Source organism: Sapajus apella, unplaced genomic scaffold (assembly GCF_009761245.1).
Source record: "Sapajus apella isolate SASKATOON/1434 unplaced genomic scaffold, GSC_monkey_1.0 scaffold86, whole genome shotgun sequence".
NCBI lineage: Eukaryota > Metazoa > Chordata > Mammalia > Primates > Cebidae > Sapajus > Sapajus apella.
Window position 1 is genome coordinate 2,854,202 of NW_022437026.1, and position 18,399 is coordinate 2,872,600.

At 50.3% G+C, this 18,399-nt stretch overlaps 1 protein-coding gene across 1 annotated transcript in view; it reads left to right on the plus strand.

The window, feature by feature from the left end:
• Positions 1–1,155: 1,155 nt before the first annotated feature.
• WNT5B (Wnt family member 5B) overlaps positions 1,156–18,399 on the plus strand; it is a 119,507-nt gene continuing 102,263 nt past the window's right edge. The window contains exon 1 of the mRNA XM_032254455.1: positions 1,156–1,283. The gene's annotated coding sequence lies outside the window, so the exon portion shown is untranslated. The remainder of the gene's footprint in view (positions 1,284–18,399) is intronic.

The window sequence follows — 18,399 nt, forward strand, 5'->3', positions numbered from 1 at the left end:
CACCACAAAAGTATTGAGAGAACACATTTGCCCCTTGAAACCTTCCTGCCTCATTTCTCCCAAATCCAGGGGTCTTTCTGAGCTGGGCGCTGTAGGGAAGGGACCACGACTGGAAGGGAAATGACCTGGGTTTGCAAAGCGGCAAAGCAGTTCCTGGATCTCTCTACTTTGGGGGATTCAAAGGAGGAGGCGTAGCAAGAAAGTAGAGGACATAACTCTCTCCCCCTCTCAGAGCCTCTGGCCCCGCAGACCCCGAGGTGGGCGCTCGTGCCAGGATCACGCGGCCAGGGCGCGGGCTCCTTGGGCGCCCCAGGGGGCTGCTAGCCGGGGTAAGACCCACGGTCCTTTGGGAGGACCGGGTCGAGTTCCGGGAGAAGGAGGCGGCGGGCGTGCGAGGCCAGGGGAAGGGGGCCGGGCGGCGGGGACTCCCCATCCGCATCCCCTGGCGAGACCCCCAGGCCGCTCTACTCAGGGGCCCAGGGAGCCGGGCGGGAGGCAGGTGCGGAGGTCGCGGTCCCAGCGCCTGGGAGGAGCCCTCAGGAGGGTGTCGCGGCCCGGCCAGTGGGCAGGAGCGAGCCGGGGCCGGCGCGGCTGCCGGGGGGCGGGGAGGAGGCGCGGGAGGCGGGGCGGAGGCGGCGGCGCCCCCGGGATCCACTCGCCCAGCGCCGGCCCCTGCACTCCGAGCCGCGGCCGCCACCCGTCCCGCAGCCAACTTGGGCCGAAACTTCCCCTGGTACCGCGCTCCAGAGCAGGGCGAGCAGCCCAGCGAGACCGTCGTCGGCCGCCCGAGCAGGCGCCCTGGGCGCAGGGCCTCCCTCCGGCTCGGCCGCGGGCTCTGCACCCCCGACTGTCCCCGCTGGCCGAGTTCGGGGGTCCCGGGCTCTGAGCAGGGAGCCTTCCCGGCGGCAGGAGGGTGCGCAGACTCCGAGCGCCGGGGCTGCCTGGCTGGGCTCCGCTGGCCCCCTCGGAGGCTGCCCCAGCATCTGGGGGGCCCGAGACGCCTTGGCGGGACCCCGGGAGCGGAGCGCGCCCGCCGCGCCGCCAGCCCCGCGCCCCGGCGGCGGATGAAGAGTCGGATGCAGCGGCCCGAGCGGCCCGCGCGCTGAGAGGAGCGGGCAGGGTCTGCCCCGGGCTCCGCCGGCCGGCCAGGGCCCCCGACCGCCCCCTGCGCCCCTGCGGGCCGCGCCTCACCCGCCGACCCAGCGCAGCCAGGCGCAGGAAGAGCCGGGCCGGGTCGAGCGGCGCCCAGAGCCCCCGGGCCTGACAAGCGGCGGGACAGACAGGTAAGCGCCGGCCCTCGCCCCCTGGGACGGCCCCGCCGCTGCCCGGGTCGCTGAGCCTCGCGTGGCTCCCCGCCTTCCTGGCCCCGCGGCCCCGCTGGGTCTCCACCGGGTGGGTCTGCGCGCCGCGGGCGTCGGGTCTGGGAGGGCCGGGGTGGGCCGCGGCAGCGACGGCGGGGTCAGGTAGGGGGAAGGGAGTCGCCCCCGGCCCGGGCCAAGAACAAAGCTGGGGACCGCCGGGCCCTCGGCGCGGGCAGGTAGGCTCCGGGGCGGCAGCTGCCGGCTGCTGTCCGAGGAGGGGGAGCCCCTGAGCTTCGCGCTCACTCTCCCGGGCTTGGTCGGGCCCGGCCTGGACCCTCCGCCGAGGTCTGCGCCGGCATCGAGTAGCCCCGCGCGAGGACCACATCTGGATTACTTTACCCGCCAGAAGCGAGTTGGTGCCTGCGTTCCTACCCCGACCGGGCAGGTAGAGCCCGAGTGTCGCTCAGCTTTGTGTTTCTCCGCTTGCTTGAGCGCTCCACGTCTCCGCGGTGGGAGAGGTGGGACGTGACCTCCTCCTCCACCTTCTTGGAGCCTCGGTGGACATGTGGCCAGCGCTCCAGTCACAGCCAAACTCCCGGATATTTGCATGCTGCAGATCGTTGGAAGAGGCAATTCCATTTTCGGGGAGGCTGACTGGCTCTGTTTTACAGGGAGGGAAACTGAGGTGGCTCTGGCCCTGGGTTGGTTACTCAGCTGAAGGGGTGTGTTTGTCGGCGGTTCCTCTCCACTTCATCCGGGCCCTTCTTCACTGCTTTTGCCACCTGGCCACGTTGGCAACAGCTTCCAGTTGCTACTCCCCTGGGCAGAGGCTCAGCCTGGTACCTGGAGGAGAAAGGCTGGGGTCATGGAACCAATCCCCTGAACTGCTCCCGGAAAGTGCCCACTCACCAGAGCTGCGATGGGACATCTGTGCCCATGCTGGCAGTGTGGAGTCGAAAACCCTGGTTCAGCAGGGCAGGGTCGGCTGCTGGCCAGCCACCAGCACTCATCCAGGCACACGGGAAGTCTAGGGAACCCCGTTCTGTGGCTGGTCCCTAAAGCAACAGAGAGCCCAGGCAGCAGCCAGCACACCCTCAGAAAGCCTAAGGACCCAGCCTCTCCTGCCATCCGATTAACCTGCAGAATTCACTTATCAAAGGCAGGACTCCTCATCTCAGGCACAGACAAGCGGATGCCAGACCTGGAGCTTGCACCCGCACGCCTGCCTAGGCTCACACACACAAGTCCTAGCAAACACACCCACATATTAGAGTGGAAGACTGAGGGGTGGTTTTCCTCCATCTCAAAATAGTGTCTGTTCTCTCTTTGACACGCAAGATTTGTGGTTATAAATAGCAAGAAGGAGGAGGTGTGTCTTCTTGGAAGGATGGCAGTGCTGAAAGAGACCTCTTAGGCACCCTTGTGAGAGGAGTGATGGAGCTGGAGTCTTCATGGTGATGACAAGTCTAGCAGCCCAAGGGAAGGGTCACAATTAAAACCAGGGCTTCTTACTAACAGGTGCAGGTGGCAGGAGGTGAAGGGAGTAAAGGAACCTAAAGCGACAATGGATGGGTAATACCCAAGCTCAGCCAGGAGGGACATCTCCCCTTCCTTTTTCTCTTCTTAAAGACAGTCAGGCCAAGAGCATGCGACGCTCTGTGGGATCTGCCTGCCAGGGGAGCAGGGGCCAGGATAGGAGGAGCTTGTGCTGGTCTTTTTCCACCCATGGATTTCATACTTTCCCAGGCTCTGATATCATTTGTATTTGAATATGAATAGGTGAGTGAGGGTGTGTATCTGTGTTTCTCCAGGGTGACTGAAACCAGTCCCATCTTTAGTTCATGTGGTCATTGTAATATCACCAAGGGTTTCTTACTGACTTCAAACTACCCTTTTCTAATTTTTTTTCTGTCCAAAAAGCATAAGTTAAAGGGACGTTGCCAAAATTGCTGGGAGCCATATGTTGCGAAAAGGAAAAAATCCGGGATTCTTCTTCCCTTGTGTATTTCACCCTCTCTGACTCTAGCGGCAGCTGAAAGATTTTTTTGTTTGCCCTTCTTCAGGTTCAAGAAAGGCAGAGGACTAGGCTAGTCTGTTCTAAATTTTAATCCTAGGATGGTTCTGCTGGTTTCTGGATCTCCACAGTCTGGCTTCTCTAGCATGGAGGAAAGTTTTTACATGAGGTGATAGTCCTTGTCTTCTCTGAAATAGAAATCAGTCAGTCCACAAAAGCTTTCATGTCCGCAACTCATGAGTTTCTTCTCTCTGGCTCTTTTTCAGACCTCCTGCCATTTATCTCCTTAATCTTCTAACCAGGTGTTCAGAGCCCACCTTTGCCCCAGCCCCACTCCTGAATGCAGTCGTGGTGGCAGTTGGTGGTTGTTTGGTAACTTCATCAGGTCTCTGAAGACACACAGCAACAATAGATGTAAAAGGCCCCTGGGCAGTGAGAGCAGGTGGGAGCTCCACGTTTGAGTGTCTTCACTGAATCTAGGAGCCTAGAAACATCCAGCAGAGGAACTGTGCATCGATATTGGCATAAAGATGAAAAGACACGCTCATTTTAAATCTGAGCCGCCCTTTAAAGTAAAACTAACCTTCTGTCCATCTCTAGGGTGCTGCCTGTGCTCTCCCCCAAGCAGCACTCTGTGGGAACCCTGAAAATGGACCTGCTGTTTGGTATAATTCTCGCCGGACTGTTCCCTTCAGAGAGAAATGTCCCAACTCCGCAGAGCAGGTGTTTGCACAGCTCCTACCAGGCCCTCTCCACCCCGGCCAGCCCTGTTTACCTGGCTAAATTTAAACCTCCGCCCCCTCCATCCCAGTTTGACCCACTAGCTTGCGGTCTCGCCACTGGGCTGGCTGCTGCGGCAGCATTTCCTGACTTCTTCGCCCCTGTGGTTGCAGCTTGGTCTTTTTGTGCTGCTTGAATCCTCTAGATTTTCTAAAGTTGGTCTCTCTCCCCACTGCTTCTCCACCCATGTGGCTCTCTTCCCAACTCTTTCCTCCTGGGTGATTTGGAACCTGGTTCGGTACTGGGGGAAGATACTCTCCCCTAACCCTTCCAGATACTGTGCACGGAGATCTCAGGAAGCCTAGACTCAAGCAGCTACTTAGGGTCCTCAGAGGGCTGTGCTGACTGTAATCATTACGCAGCCTGGCTGCCAGGCTCTTGGATCCCCTTTGAGTAGGTACATAGGGTGCTGGCAGCAGTGCAGCCTTTAAAGGGACAGGGACATCGTCTAAGATGGCCTTTGGCACCCCAAACCTCCAGCTCCCCAAGGAAGCCAACCCACCTGGATGTCCTGTTCTTTCCATCACTGTCTTTTCTAGAGGTTTTGCTGGGAGGGTGTCTGAGTGGGTGGGGGTGCACACAGTAGATTCTCCTCTCTGGGTCTCAGTAATATTTTCTTTTCTTTCCTTTTTTTTTTTGTGACAAAGTCTTGCTTTGTTGCCAGGCTGGCGTACAGTGGTGTGATCTCAGCTCACTGCAACCTCCGCCTCCTGGGTTCAAGCAATTCTCCTGCCTCAGCCTCCTCAGTAGTTGGGACTACAGGTGTGCGCCACCATGCCCAGCTAATTTTTGTGTTTTTAGTAGAGAGGGGTTTTCATCATCTTGACCAGGATAGTCTTGATCTCTTGACCTCATGGTCTGCCCACCTTGGCCTCCCAAAGTGTTGGGATTGCAGGTGTGAGCCTCTGCACCCGGCCCTCCGTTTTTTTTTTTTTTTTTTTTTTTTTTTTTTTGATAGGGTCTTTCTCTGTTGCTCAGGCTAGAGTGCAGTGGTGTGATGATGGCTCACTGCAGCCTCAGCCGCCTGGGATCAAGTGATTCTCTCACCTCAGTCTCCCCAGTAGCTGGGACTATAGGAGGCATGCACCACACCTGGCTAATTTTTAACAAATTTTTTGTAGAAATTGGGTTTCACTATGTTGCCCAGGCTGATCTTGAATTCCTGGGTTTAAGTGATTCTCCTGCCTCAGCCTCCCAAACTGCCGGGGTTACAGGCATGAGCCACCTCGCCGGCCTTGCCTGTCTTTCCTATAAAGCGAGAGCATTGGGTTAGTTGGTCCCAGAGGCCCCTTCTAGCTCTAACATCCTGTCACTCTGAACAGCTCCAGCTGTTTCAGGTTTGGGAATCCCTCTGCTGTGGACAGGCCTGGGTGTCCCTACCAGAGGTGGGGTGCTCTGGGCCTGCTGCTTTCACAGTTACTATTTCACCAGTCGTGGTCTCAGAGGCAGGGTTTGTGGTCGGGCTGGAGGCTCAGGTTGTGCTTTGAGCTTGGGCCTGCCAGAGGCCTCTGTGGTTCGCTGGCATCTGGGGGATTATGACAAGCCTCTGTCTCCACCTTTGGGTGACTTCGGGGCTGGTGCCTGAGTTCCTGAGGGGGAGGCACCCCAACCATTCTTAAAGGGATGCAGTCCCTTCTCCTCTGTAGCCTCTTCGGGCCCCAGAAATGCTAACTCCTGAAAGGTTACTCCTGTCTAATTTATACAGTAGATTGACTGAGGCCTGGGAAAGGATAGCTGGGCTTAGCTTAGAAAAGGCAGTGGATGAAAAAGTTCTTGGTTTACACACTTTAGCCCCCGAAGGTCACTTTAGAGTTATCTCTAAATAATCAGGTGTTGGATTTGCTCTGAGTCCTGTTGCGGGAGCAAAAACTGTAACACAAAAATATGTCATGAAAAATGTAAAGTAACAAAGCTTTTCTGAGGCCAGCTCGTGGCCATCCTGTTCGCTGCTCTGTCTGCCTTCTCTTAGAGAGATCAGGCCCAGAGCCGAAGGTGCGCAGCCGCAGAGCAGCCCTGAGCTCCTGGGCTCTTGCTGGTGTCGCACCTGCTCTGGTGGCACTTCCTGAACTTAACCAGTGGATGAACATGGCCAAGAGGCCATTGGCCCCCTACCCATTTCTCTTACTGGTGAATACCCCCCAGATGATAGGAGGCCTGCCTTGCTCTGGGAGGTTGGGCAAGTTGAGTGCCTGTCACAGACTCCTCCCTAAGGTTATAGATTTCACCCTTATTTGTTGAGAAGTTTCTCCCGAGAAATTCTGAGTAAAGAATGATTAAAATTTTCTTAGAAATCTTGTTTTGGAGTATGAGACCTGCAATTAAAGCAATTAAACTTTTAAAGAGATTGTGTATATAAATTTAGAACTAGAAGATCACCCTTGAGCGGGGGGCTGGTGAGTGAGGGAAGAGGGGGCATTCTCAGTTGCACTGCCAGAGTATACTCTGGGACGAGGAGGACAACACGAGGGCTTTTGAGGCAGACTTCCTGGATGCGAACCGCAGCACAGCCATGTCATCTGAGGCAGAGCAGGTTACCTAACTTCTCTGTGCCTCAGTTTCCTTACTTGTATACTGGGAACAGTGACTCTATACCTAGGACTAGTGCCCCTGGACCATACCTGGAGCCTTGCCCGGCTCCAGACATGACAGCTTTTATGGTGATATTGATGGGAGCTGGCTGGCAGGACCACTAGAACCCCTTGGCACCTGCCTTGGACTTGCTCTGGATTGAAAAAGAAAGGCTGCTTTATGTGGTGATCACTGTTTATACCAGCATGTATCACCCTTCTCCAGGGAAATGCGTCTGACGGACATTGACTGTCCCACCAGGCATAGGAGTCATTTTGATCATGACATGACAGGAATAGAGGTTTGTGGAATGACTAGGAGAGCACAGATGCTCAGGGTGGGCTGTCATGAGGGGAAGAGGCAGGCAGGTGAATGGGAGAGGAGAGCTCGATGCTGATGTGGCCCTGCACGGTTGAGAATCCGGCCAGTCCCTGCCTGAAAATGAAGGGGTCCTGCTGACCCCATCTCAGAGGCATCTGTCGTTTTAACTAAGCAAATGCTAATCACATGCCTTGGATTTGGGAATCATTCAAAATCTTAACTTGTTGCATTTTGTAATTCTTAAAAAAGTAACCTCTGTGAAGTCATATCAAAAATCAGCTTTAGGCTGGGCATGGTGGCTCACGTCTGTATTCCCAGCACTTTGGGAGGTCAAGGATCATTTGAGGTCAAGAGTTTGAGACCAGCCTAACCAACATGGTGAAACCCCATCTCTACTAAAAATACTAAAAATTAGCTGGGCATGGTGGTGGGCACCTGTAATCCCAGCTACTTGGGAAGCTGAGGCAGGAGAATCGCTTCAGCCCAGGAGGTGGAGATTGCAGTGAGCTGAGATCGCAGCACTGCACTCCAGCCTGGATGACAGAGCAAGACTCCATTTCAAAAAAAAAAAAAAAAATTAGCTTTAAATACAAGGTGGGTGAAACTCTACTTAAGACTTTTCCTTTTCCCCCAGGCCAGGACTGCTGACCCTGTGAGACAGGGCAGCATGCCTGTGAAGGGAAAGGTTTGAGGGCCTGCCACTTGGGGGCCCCAGGAACCAGGTGGGTGGCTGAACTGAGCAAGGGAAGAGAGGACTTAGAATACAAGAGGGAATGGAGGGGCGCCCCTGTGGCTAACTTGCGAATGCGTTCCCACCTACAGGCATCTTGTTCATCTATGAGCACTCACCGAGTCAGCCCTACCAAACATCCAAACACCCAGGAGCAGGCTGGGCGCTGTCAGGGACCCTTTGTTAATGAGCATGCACCTTGCTAGGTAGGGGTCTCTGGCTGACTAGTGGGACCCACTTGCTTTCTTGATAAAGACCTTTTCCCAGTGTGGAGGTGAGTGCCCAATCTAAGGGGTTGGATCAGGTCCTTTAACTTGTGAGGGCACAGGAACAACTGTCCCCAGCCCTGCTCTAACCTAATCAATCCCCCAGCTTCTCTAAGAGAGTGGCATCTCTTACGGAGGTGTCAAGTACTGAGCAAGCACACATTTAGTCCTCTTCCCTACCAGTCTTATGTATCATTCCTGATATCAACGGGGAGATTTCACACTTGCCCTAGAATCCCCTCCTTACGATCACTGCAGCTTACAACACAACCCAGACTTGGCACCGTGGCCTGCCAAGCCCTCCACGTCTGCCTCCCCGACTCTGCAACCTCGTCTTGCACAGTACCCTCTTCCACCCAGTTCCTGATGGGGGCCTCCTTGAAGCTGCATGAACACCCCGTGCTCTTTCAGGGCCCTCGTACCTGTGCTCCCTCTGCCCGGACTGGCCCGGCTCCCCTCCGTGCTGGTGTGGCTCTTCCCCGCCCTTCAGGTCTTGGCGTCTCAGAAAGGCCCTGTCCTGGGAGTAGCCACCTGCCCCAGCCGCTCTCTGTTCCTGTCTGTTTCTTCTAGTGGAAGCCTTGGAGTTTGAGGCTGCAGTGAGCTATGATCGTGCCACTATACTCCAGCCTGGGCATCAGAGTGAGACCCTTGTCTCTAAAAATAAAAAAAATAAATAAAAAGAAAAGAAAAAAGATATATAGCTCCTAAACTTTAGGAGCCCTTGTTCTGGTGACTTCCACTATGTACAAGTAGGAAGTGTGCAGTATTCCAAAACCTTCGAGTCTTCCATTCTCCCATACTCTGTGCCTGAGATCCAACTTGTGATGCTACACGTGGAAGGTGGTTTTCAGTATAGAGTAGAAATGCAGAGAGAACAGGAAGCCAGAGGAAGCTGCCCAGGCTGAGCAGTGGAACCTGGAGGAAGCACAGAGCTGGCCCCTTGCTCAGGCTAGGTCCTCAGATGCTGCCATTACTAGTAGAATCTATTTCACTCATCCGTGCGATCAGATTGAGAATTGGTGCAAGGAACTGGACTGGGACTCCGTGAGTGCTCCACACCCAGTGCCCCACATCACAGGCTCTCGCTCATTGCTGAATCAAACAGTGCTGGGCCCAGATTCCACACTGTCGTCACCATCTCCAAATCATCTCTTTGGTTCCAGGTTGCCAGCACCAGTATTCAGCAAGACCTTATTAAATACAATTAGAAAAGAACTAACAGGAAAGAGGCCTCCAGTTTCATGGGCAGGTGTATCATTGCCCACCCTTTTTCTTAGAGGTACCTCTCTGTCACCCAGGCTGGAGTGCAGTGCACCCTCCAACTCCCAAGCTCAAGGGATAGTCCTGCCTCAGCCTCCTGAGTAGCTGGGACTACAGGCATGCACCACCATGTCTGAGTAATTTTTAAATTTTTTTTGCAGAGATAGGGTCTCATTATGTTGTTGGTCTTGAACTCCACTTTAAGCGATCCTCCCACCTTGGCCTCTCAAAGCTCTGGGATTGCAGGTGTGAGCCACCACTCCTGGCCCATTGCCTCCCCTTTGCTGCACGGTCTTCCCTTGGCTGCCAGGGCACCTCCCTCTTCTAGTTTCCCTTCTCGCTCACTGGTAGCTGCTTACCTGGCTTTTCTATCTCCTTGGACCTCTTATCTTCTCTGTGTACAGTCACACACTGCATAAAGACATTTCAGTTAACTATGGACTGCATAGACCACAGGGGTCGCATGAGGTATTTCATTGCCTTTTCTGTGTTTAGATCTGTTTAGATACACAAATACTCACCACTGTGCTCCAGCCGCCCAGAGTATTCAGTACAGTCACAGCAGTGCACGTTAGCAGCCCGGGAGCAATCAGCTGTGGCATCTCACTGGGTGTGTCACAGTTCTACCATCTAGGTCTGTGGCACTCACACAGTGATGACATTGCCCGATGACGTGTTTCTCAGGGTGCATCCCTGTTTTAAATGACGTGTGATGTACTATGCACTCTGATGACTGTAAGCACTGCTCCTATCCTTAGGAGATTCACATTTTGTGTCTTGCCTGCTCCTCTCCCTTGAACTCCAGACCAGTGTTGCTGAAGCAGCGCCTCCTGTGCAGAATGACATGCCTCTGCGCTGGTCCCTGTCTTCCCACAAACCTCTCCGTCTCACCCTCCTCGTTGCTCATGCTGTAAACCCTGGAGTCACTCTTGACTTTTGCCTTCTCTCCCTTCCAACATCAAATCCATCAGTGATTCTTGCCAAATCCAAATTCAGGACATTCCCAGCAGCCTGCTGACATCTCACTCCTCTACCCATCTCATCCCGGCTCATTAGGAAGAGCCTCCTAATTGGTCTTTCTGAGTTAGTTAGGGCAGCAAACCCTGTTGTAACGTGTCAGATCTTGTCACTTTTCCCTTCAAAACCTTCCAACGGCCTTCCACCTCATGCAGGAGAAAGGCAAGTTCTCACACTGGCTTACAAGCCCTTGGTGGCCCGCCCCGACTTACTTCTGTGACCGCACCCTAGCCAGGGCTTCTGTGACCTTCCTGTGTAGACCATGACCACCGCACCATTCTCCAGCCCTCTTCTCTGCTTTATTTCTCTCTGTTATATCCATAGAACATACAGGTATTTTATATTTCACGTGTTGGTCCTCTGCTTCCTCTTGCTAAAATAGAAACACCACAAGGACAGGGATTGTTGTCTGTCTTGTCCACTGTTGTATCTTGATTACATGGAGCGCCTGATACACAGTGGGTGTTCAGTAAACATTTGCTGAAGGACTTAAGTGGAAGAAAGACAGTGGTTTCACCTGTCGGCAGGGAAGAGTGTTAACAGTAGGCACAGGTGGGTGTGGTGGCTCATTTCTGTAATCCCAGTGCTTTGGGAGGGATGGCTTGAGGCCAGGAGTTCAAGACTAGCCTGAGCAACAGAACAAGACACCCGTCTCTACAAAAAAAGTGAAAAATTATCCGGGTGTGGTGGCACACACCTGTAGACACAGCTTCTTGGGAGGCTGAGGTGGGAGCATCACTTGAGCCTGGGAGGTTGAGGCTGCAGTGAGCTGTGGTTGTGCTGCTGCACTCCAGCCTAGGTGACAGAGGGAGACTTTGTCTGAAAAACCAACAGACAAAACTGTAGGTCCTTCCTCTGCTCCATTGCTCCCTCCCCATCTTGGCCTCCCCTTACCACACCACAGATGTGGGGCAGCTGGTGAGAACATGTGGCCCTGGGATATGCCTGTTTTAAAAACATGGACTTTTTTTTTCAATTTATTTATATTTTCATTGAAAATATGAAGAAAATGGTGATTTGAGTTATCATTGGTAGGATTTTGGTGCATTTTCATGGTTTTTTTTTTTTTTTTTTTTTTTTTTGAGATGGAATCTCTTTGTCACCCTGGGCTGGAGTGTGGTGACACCATCTCAGCTCAGTGTAGCCTCTGCATCAAGCGATTCTCCTGCCTCAGCCTCCAGAGTAGCTGGGAATACAGATGTGTACCGCCACACCTGGCTGATTTGTGTATGTTTAGTAGAGACAGGGTTTCACCATGTTGGCCAGGATGGTCTTGATCTGACCTCGTAATCCACCTGCCTCGGCCTCCCAAAGTGCAGGGATTACAGGTGTGAGCCACCGCGCCCAGCCTTCCTTTCCGTTTCTTTCTGCCCGTGTGTACAAGCACACGTGTATTTACAGGCTCAGGTGTGTGTTTCTGCACATGCCCGTCTCCTCCGGCCAGACAGTGACACCTTGAGGGCAGCGCTGTGCCTGTTTTCCTCCTCCCCAGGTCCTCTCTTGGGCCTGGCACGGATCAGGTGCACACAGTGGGAGATTACAGGTGTGACCGGACAAGCGCATGCCTGCTTCCTGGTGAGCACCTGCAGTCCCTGCAGAGCCAGTCCCTGTGGTTTCTTTGCCTTTTCGGTTCATAGGCTGCTTGGTGAAGACAACGTCTTCACCGCTTTTGTTCCCCCAAGGTTGTTCCGGAGTCGGGTTTCTCTGCCTCCACACTGTGGATGTTTTGGACCCAATAATTCTTTGTTGAAGAGGGCAGCTCTGTGCATTGTAGGATGTCTGAGAATAAACCTGGCCCCTACCCGCAAGACACCAGTAGCACCTCACTCCAAAGAATGACAACGAAAAATGTCTCTGCACATTGCCAAATGTCCCCTGGGGACAGCAGGAGGGAGCAGAATCACCCTGAGGGGAGTGGAGGGACTGCTGCTCCAAACCGCGTCTCTGGTTTTTTCCTGGCAATCTTCCCTTGTTTTTGCTACCCCTAAATCCTGTGGATTTATTATCCGTTTTATATCCTATTTCCATGCTACTGCCCAAGGGCAGGCCATTGGGGAGCTGATGTGAATTATGGCAGCCTCGCTCTCACTAGCTGTTTGTCCCTGGCCCACCCCCGCAAGGCCATCTTCCCACTGCCCCCAGGTGGACCATGCCGCCACCCTCTTCACCCATGAACGGCCACCCTGCTGATTAAACAGCTCCTCAAGTTGAGTGAGGTGTCCTGTAGCAGAAGAGGTTTGTTATTTACTGTGTACTGGAGTATCAGCCTTCCTTGGTTTAGTCTGGCTGTGACTTTCAGGCTTTTGCAAGTCTTTGCAAGCTCATGCTTTCCGTCCTGTCCAGTGGAAAGTGCATGGCCTCGAGGCTCAGGTGGACTTAGGTTCGAACTAACTCAGCCGGCTGCTCAAGCCTGATCGGCTTGCCTTGGCTATTTAGGTTTTCTGAACTCCGATTTCTTTACTCTTTAAACAGGGGTAATAATGCCCAACTCCTAAGGTCATTTTTGAGAATTAAGTGTGATAATTTATGTGAATTTGGGCAATGCCTGACATATATTATGTACTTAGTCAATGTTAGCTCCCTTTTTTTTTTTTTTTTTTTTGAGACGGAGTTTCACTCATGTTACCCAGGCTGGAGTGCAATGGCGCGATCTCGGCTCACCGCAACCTCCGCCTCCCGGGTTCAGGCAATTCTCCTGCCCCAGCCTCCTGAGTCGCTGGGATTACAGGCACACGCCACCATGCCCAGCTAATTTTTTGTATTTTTAGTAGAGACGGGGTTTCACCATGTTGACCAGGATGGTCTCGATCTCTTGACCTGGTGATCCACCCGCCTCGGCCTCCCACAGTGCTGGGATTACAGGCTTGAGCCACCGCGCCCGGCCTGTTAGCTCCCTTTTTAACACTTTATTGAAAAAAAGTACAAGTGTCAAGAAATCATCCCCTAGATGCTAAAATACCTAGTCAGAGTTTGGGCAGAAGAACTGAGTGTTTTATAATTTGGTTTGTTTTGACAATTGAGGAGACAAAGGAGACCTGAAAATTCACTTATATGACAGCAACTTTTACCGAAGAGCTGTTGAGAGCTCTGCAGCTCCAGGCTCCTGGACTTCTCCTGGACGGTCCTCCCAAAGGTGATGTGGATTCCTCAATGGCAGAAGTGATGTTCTCCTTGTCCGTGCTCCTCTCTCCTCACTGATAATCCCGCCGCTCAGCGTTGCTGCTCCTCAGCCATACTGACAAGTTAATGAGCTAGTGACTTCTAAGCCAATGGTTATCATCCCCAGTTCAATAAAGTCAGCCTTGAGTTACCACGTTTCATTGATATTAAGATGCATTTCAACATATCTGAGGTCAGAATGCATCTCAGAATCAATATTGTATGACAGTTCGATGAGAAGTACTTTTATTTCTTAGTGGTACAAAATAACGGTGGATTCTAGAATCAGTAGACTCTTAGGTTTGGTGAAATAAGGTAATTGATCACTGTTCACTAAGGTGACCTGTTGTCATTTCCTGGTGCCTACCTTGGTGTTCCCGTGGAAATGCACTTTTGTATTTTGCCAAATAGTATATTTGTTTCCTGTCACCTTCATATTGAACATCCATTAACTGAGAGTTAAAATTGAGAGAGGAAATTCTAGGCAAAGACTGGATGTCCCATGGACCCTGGACCCTGATGCTCGAGCCTGCTGGGCTGCCTGTGGCCACCTGGGAGTCAGCAGTCCAGGATTCTGCCCTTGCATTACTGAGGATCTTGAGCAAATGTGCTTATCAAAGCTCATCTCCTTCTTCTCATTTGTAAATGGATTCGCGATGTAACCCCTTCCTATCTCATAGAATTGTTAGGGTCAAGCGACGTGGTGTGCAGGAAGGTGCTTTATAACCAACGTAAGGTGCTGTTCCGACCTGATATGCAGAAGGGAACTTGTGACCCAGAGACTGACAGAACACAGCCCCAGGTGACTCAGTGTCGATTCATACCTGGCACTTATCTTATTTGTCTATTTCTAGGAGAGAGGCTTTGAAATTATAGAAGCTTGTCTGGCAAGATGAAATAGTATCCTAAAAGATCAAAAAGAAGTTACATCCTGTAAATAGAATGCAAGCTTTTTTTTCTTTTTTCATTTTATACTTTCCTGTTTCACTGCCTTGGCATTGGAAAATGTGGCTTAAAATATTGTTAACATTAACACAAATATGTTTATCATGAAAGAGTAAGTCTAATCTCTTATGTACAGTGCTTTAAAAAGTCAAGTTCTGCAGTGCAAATGGTGCTGGCTTAATCTTGGCTTCAGAACCTCTCTGGGAGGTCAAGCACCACACAGAGGTGACCTTGAGCAAATTACCCAAACTTTCTTGACCCCAGTTTCCTCATCTGCTAAAATCTTAAAAGGCTGTTGTGAGGATGAAATGAAATGAATAGAAAGCACTTACATTATAAATGCATGCAGGCCCTTGCACTTAGAAGGCACCAGAAGTTGTTGGCTCTTATGCTTCTGAACAACCACAGAACATGCTGTTGTGCAGTTGCCAGTGACTGGTTCCGCTGACAGAATCAAAAGCTTGGTATGTCTGGGAAGAAGGAATAGAGTGGTGTTATTTTCATACTTAACCATGGCATTAATAAGCCTCACAAACATGTCAGTTCAACAATAGCCTGACCTAACTAAGATTGCGTTTTTGACACATATAGTGTGTTATATAGTAACCAAATCAAGAATCCTGGCCAAAACCCTAGCAGACACCTTTAAAATATTTCCTTTCAAATGAGATTCTTGAAGTTCACTGTTACCCACTCCACGTGCTGAAGTCATAAGCAGCATCCCACTTTTATGCTTAAAAGCCTAGGAGACCTGGCTAGGCATGATGGCTCATGCCTATAATCCTAGCACTTTGGGAGGTTGAGGTGGGTGGATCTCCTGAGGTCAGGAGATCAAGACCAGCCTGGCCAGTGTGGTGAAATCCCATCTCTACTAAAAATATAAAAATTAGCCGGGCGTGGTGGCAGGTGCCTGTAACCCCAGCTACTCGGGAGGCTGAGGCAGGAGAATTACTTGAACCCAGGAGGTGGAGGTTGCAGTAAGCTGAGATCACACCGTTGGACTCCAGCCTGGGCAACAAAGCAAGAATCCCATCTCAAACAAAACAAAACAAAACAAAAAAAACCTAGAAGACCTTCCCTCAAAAAAATGTGCTGTAGGGAAGTGGCGTCCTACTGATCTCTCACGTTCAGTATGGAATACAGACTTCTGAGAAGATATCACAAACCTGCTTTCACAGTTGAGAGAGTCTTACAGTGTGAAAATCATTAGCTCATGCAGTGTGCAAAATTCATTAGCTTCACACACTCTGCCCTCTCTGTCTTTCTTTCTCCGCTCCCTACCCTGTGTTGCCACAGCTGAATGGTGGACATACTATTGACTTTTTATTCTTAATCAACTTTATTGAAGTATAACTTACATACAATAAAATTCACACATTGTACATGTATAGATCAATAAATTTGGACAAATACCCATGCAACATCAGTCCAATCAAGATTTGTGCTTCCCCACAAATCCCCTTGTCTCCCTTCCCCATAGCCACACCCCACCATCACCCCAACTCACACACCCACTGACTTGATTTGTGTCATTTGAGGTTACTTTTGCCTGTTCTAGAATTTCACATGAATAGATTTATACCAGAATTGTGGGGGTTTTTTTCCCAGCTTTTTGGTGTTTGGCCTCTTTTGCTCAGATAGTATCTGTGGGATTTATCTAGGTTGTTGCAGGTATCAGTAGTTAATTCTTTTTTTGTTGTTTGTTTGTTTTTGAGACAGGGTCTTGCTCTGTCACCCAGGCCATAGTGCATTAGTGCAATCATGGCTCACTGCAGCGTCAAACTCCTGACCTCAAGCGATCCTCCCTCCTCAGCCTTCTGAGTGGCTAAGACTATAGGTATATGCCACCATGCCTGGCTAATTTTTAAAAATGTTGTAGCGGGAGGGTCTCACTGTGTTGCCCAGGCTGATCTCAAACCCCTGGCCTCAAGTGATCCTCCTGCCTCAGCCTCCAAAAGTGTGAGCCACCACACCCAGCCCAGAGAATTATTGAGTATCTTTCACTTAGTTTTCTCTTAAGCTAACATTTTACATAATCATAGTACAATGACCAACCAGAAGAAATTAACATTGTTACAGTATTGTTAATTAATTTATAGACCTTCTTCCAATTTCATCAGTTTTTCCCTAATGTCTTTTTCTGGCCCCAGATTCAATCCAGTATCTCACATTAAATTTAGTCATCATGTCTTCTTAATCTCCTCCAGTGTATGACAGTACCTTAGTGTTACTTTTGTCTTTCATTACCTCAACCTTTTTCTTTGAGACAGAATCTCCCTCTGTCACTCAAGCTGGAGTGTAGTGGTGCGATCTTGGCTCACCACAACCTCCGCCTCCTGGGTTCAAGCGATTATCTTGCCTTAGCCTGCCAAGTAGCTGGGACTACAGGTGCGAGCCACCACCAGCTAATTTTTTTTATTTTTAGTAGAGACAGGGTTTTGCCATATTGACCAGGCTGGCCTTGAACTCCTGACCTCATTTTTGAAGATACATTTATAAGATGTTCTTCTCTCTATTTGGGCTTGTCTGATGTTTTCTCCTGATGAGAATGTACTTATACAGTTCTGGCAAGCATATCACAAAAGTGGATATTGTATCCTTCTCAGTGCATCATATCAAAGAGTGCAGGATGTGATATTACTGGTGACATTAACTTTTGATCACTTAATGTAATTTTTGATTTGGGTTTGGTTGTCTACCATGTTGCTATTTGATTTCCATTCTTCTCCCTCCGCACCACACCTGTTTTACGGTGGTGGTTCTAGGGCTAACTACATGCGTCCTTAACTTTCGGAGTTTATTTAGCAACAACGTTGTACCTCTTCCCAGGCCACACTTCACTGATGTAATAAACTTACCACAGTATATTCCATTTACCTCCCCCTACTTAGCAGGTTGTCTATCTTAAAATATATGTCTGACAATCTGCCAAATGTCAACCTTTGCTTTAGTCTGTGGTCTCTTAGTAAATTTTGAAAGGACTGGAAAGTATTTTATATTTACCCACTTATTTACCATTTCAGGTGCTTGTTTTTCTTTTCTGTAGATCCAGGTTTCCATCCTGATGGGTATCCCATATGTAGCATTTCTCATAGTGCAGATCTGCTGATAACAAATTATCTCAACTTTGATTTATCTGAGAACATCTTTATTTCATCCTTGTTTTTGAAAGGTATTTTTGCTGGATATAAACATTGTTTTTTTTTTTTTCTTTAAGCACTTTAAAAGCATTATTTAAAAACTTTAATTTTTGGTCTGGGCACAGCGGCTCATGCCTGTAATCCCAGCATTTTGGGAAGCTGAGGTGGGTAACTCCCGTGAGCCGAGGAGTTTGAGATCAGCCTGGGCAACACAGTGAAATCTCATCTCTACTAAAAAAAAAAATTAGCCAGGCATGGTGACGCACACCTGTGGTCCCAGCTACTCAGGAAGCTGAGGTAGGAGGACCACTTGAACCCTGGGAAGTTGAGGCTTCAGTGAGCCGAGATTGCACCACTGCTCTCCAGCCTGGATGAGAGAATGAGACCTTGTCTCAAAAACAAAAACAAAACCCTAAAACCTTTCCAAGTAGCTGGGATTACAGGTACCTGTCACCACGCCCAGATAATTTTTTGTATTTTTAGTAGAGACGGTGTTTCACCATGTTGGCCAGGCTGGTCTCGAACTCCTGACCTCATGATTCACCTGCCTCAGCCTCCCAGAGTGCTGGGATTACAGGGATGAGTCACCACGCCCGGCCAACCTCTAGTTTTTTAATAAGTCGACTTTTTTTTTTTTTTTTTGGCTCACCTTCAACTGTCTCGATCTAGTTATAGATTGTCTTCTTTTAAATCATCATTCTCTGTTCGTAATATGTCATCCCTCTCCACTTCTGCTTTCAAGATTTTATATTTATTTTTTAGCAGTTTGACTGTAATGTGTCTGGGCATGGTTCTTTTTTTGTGTGTATATTTCTTGGAGTTTGGTGAGGCTCTTAGATCTGTAAGTTAGCGGTTTTCATTAAATTTGGTAAAATTTTTGCCATTATTTATTCAAAAA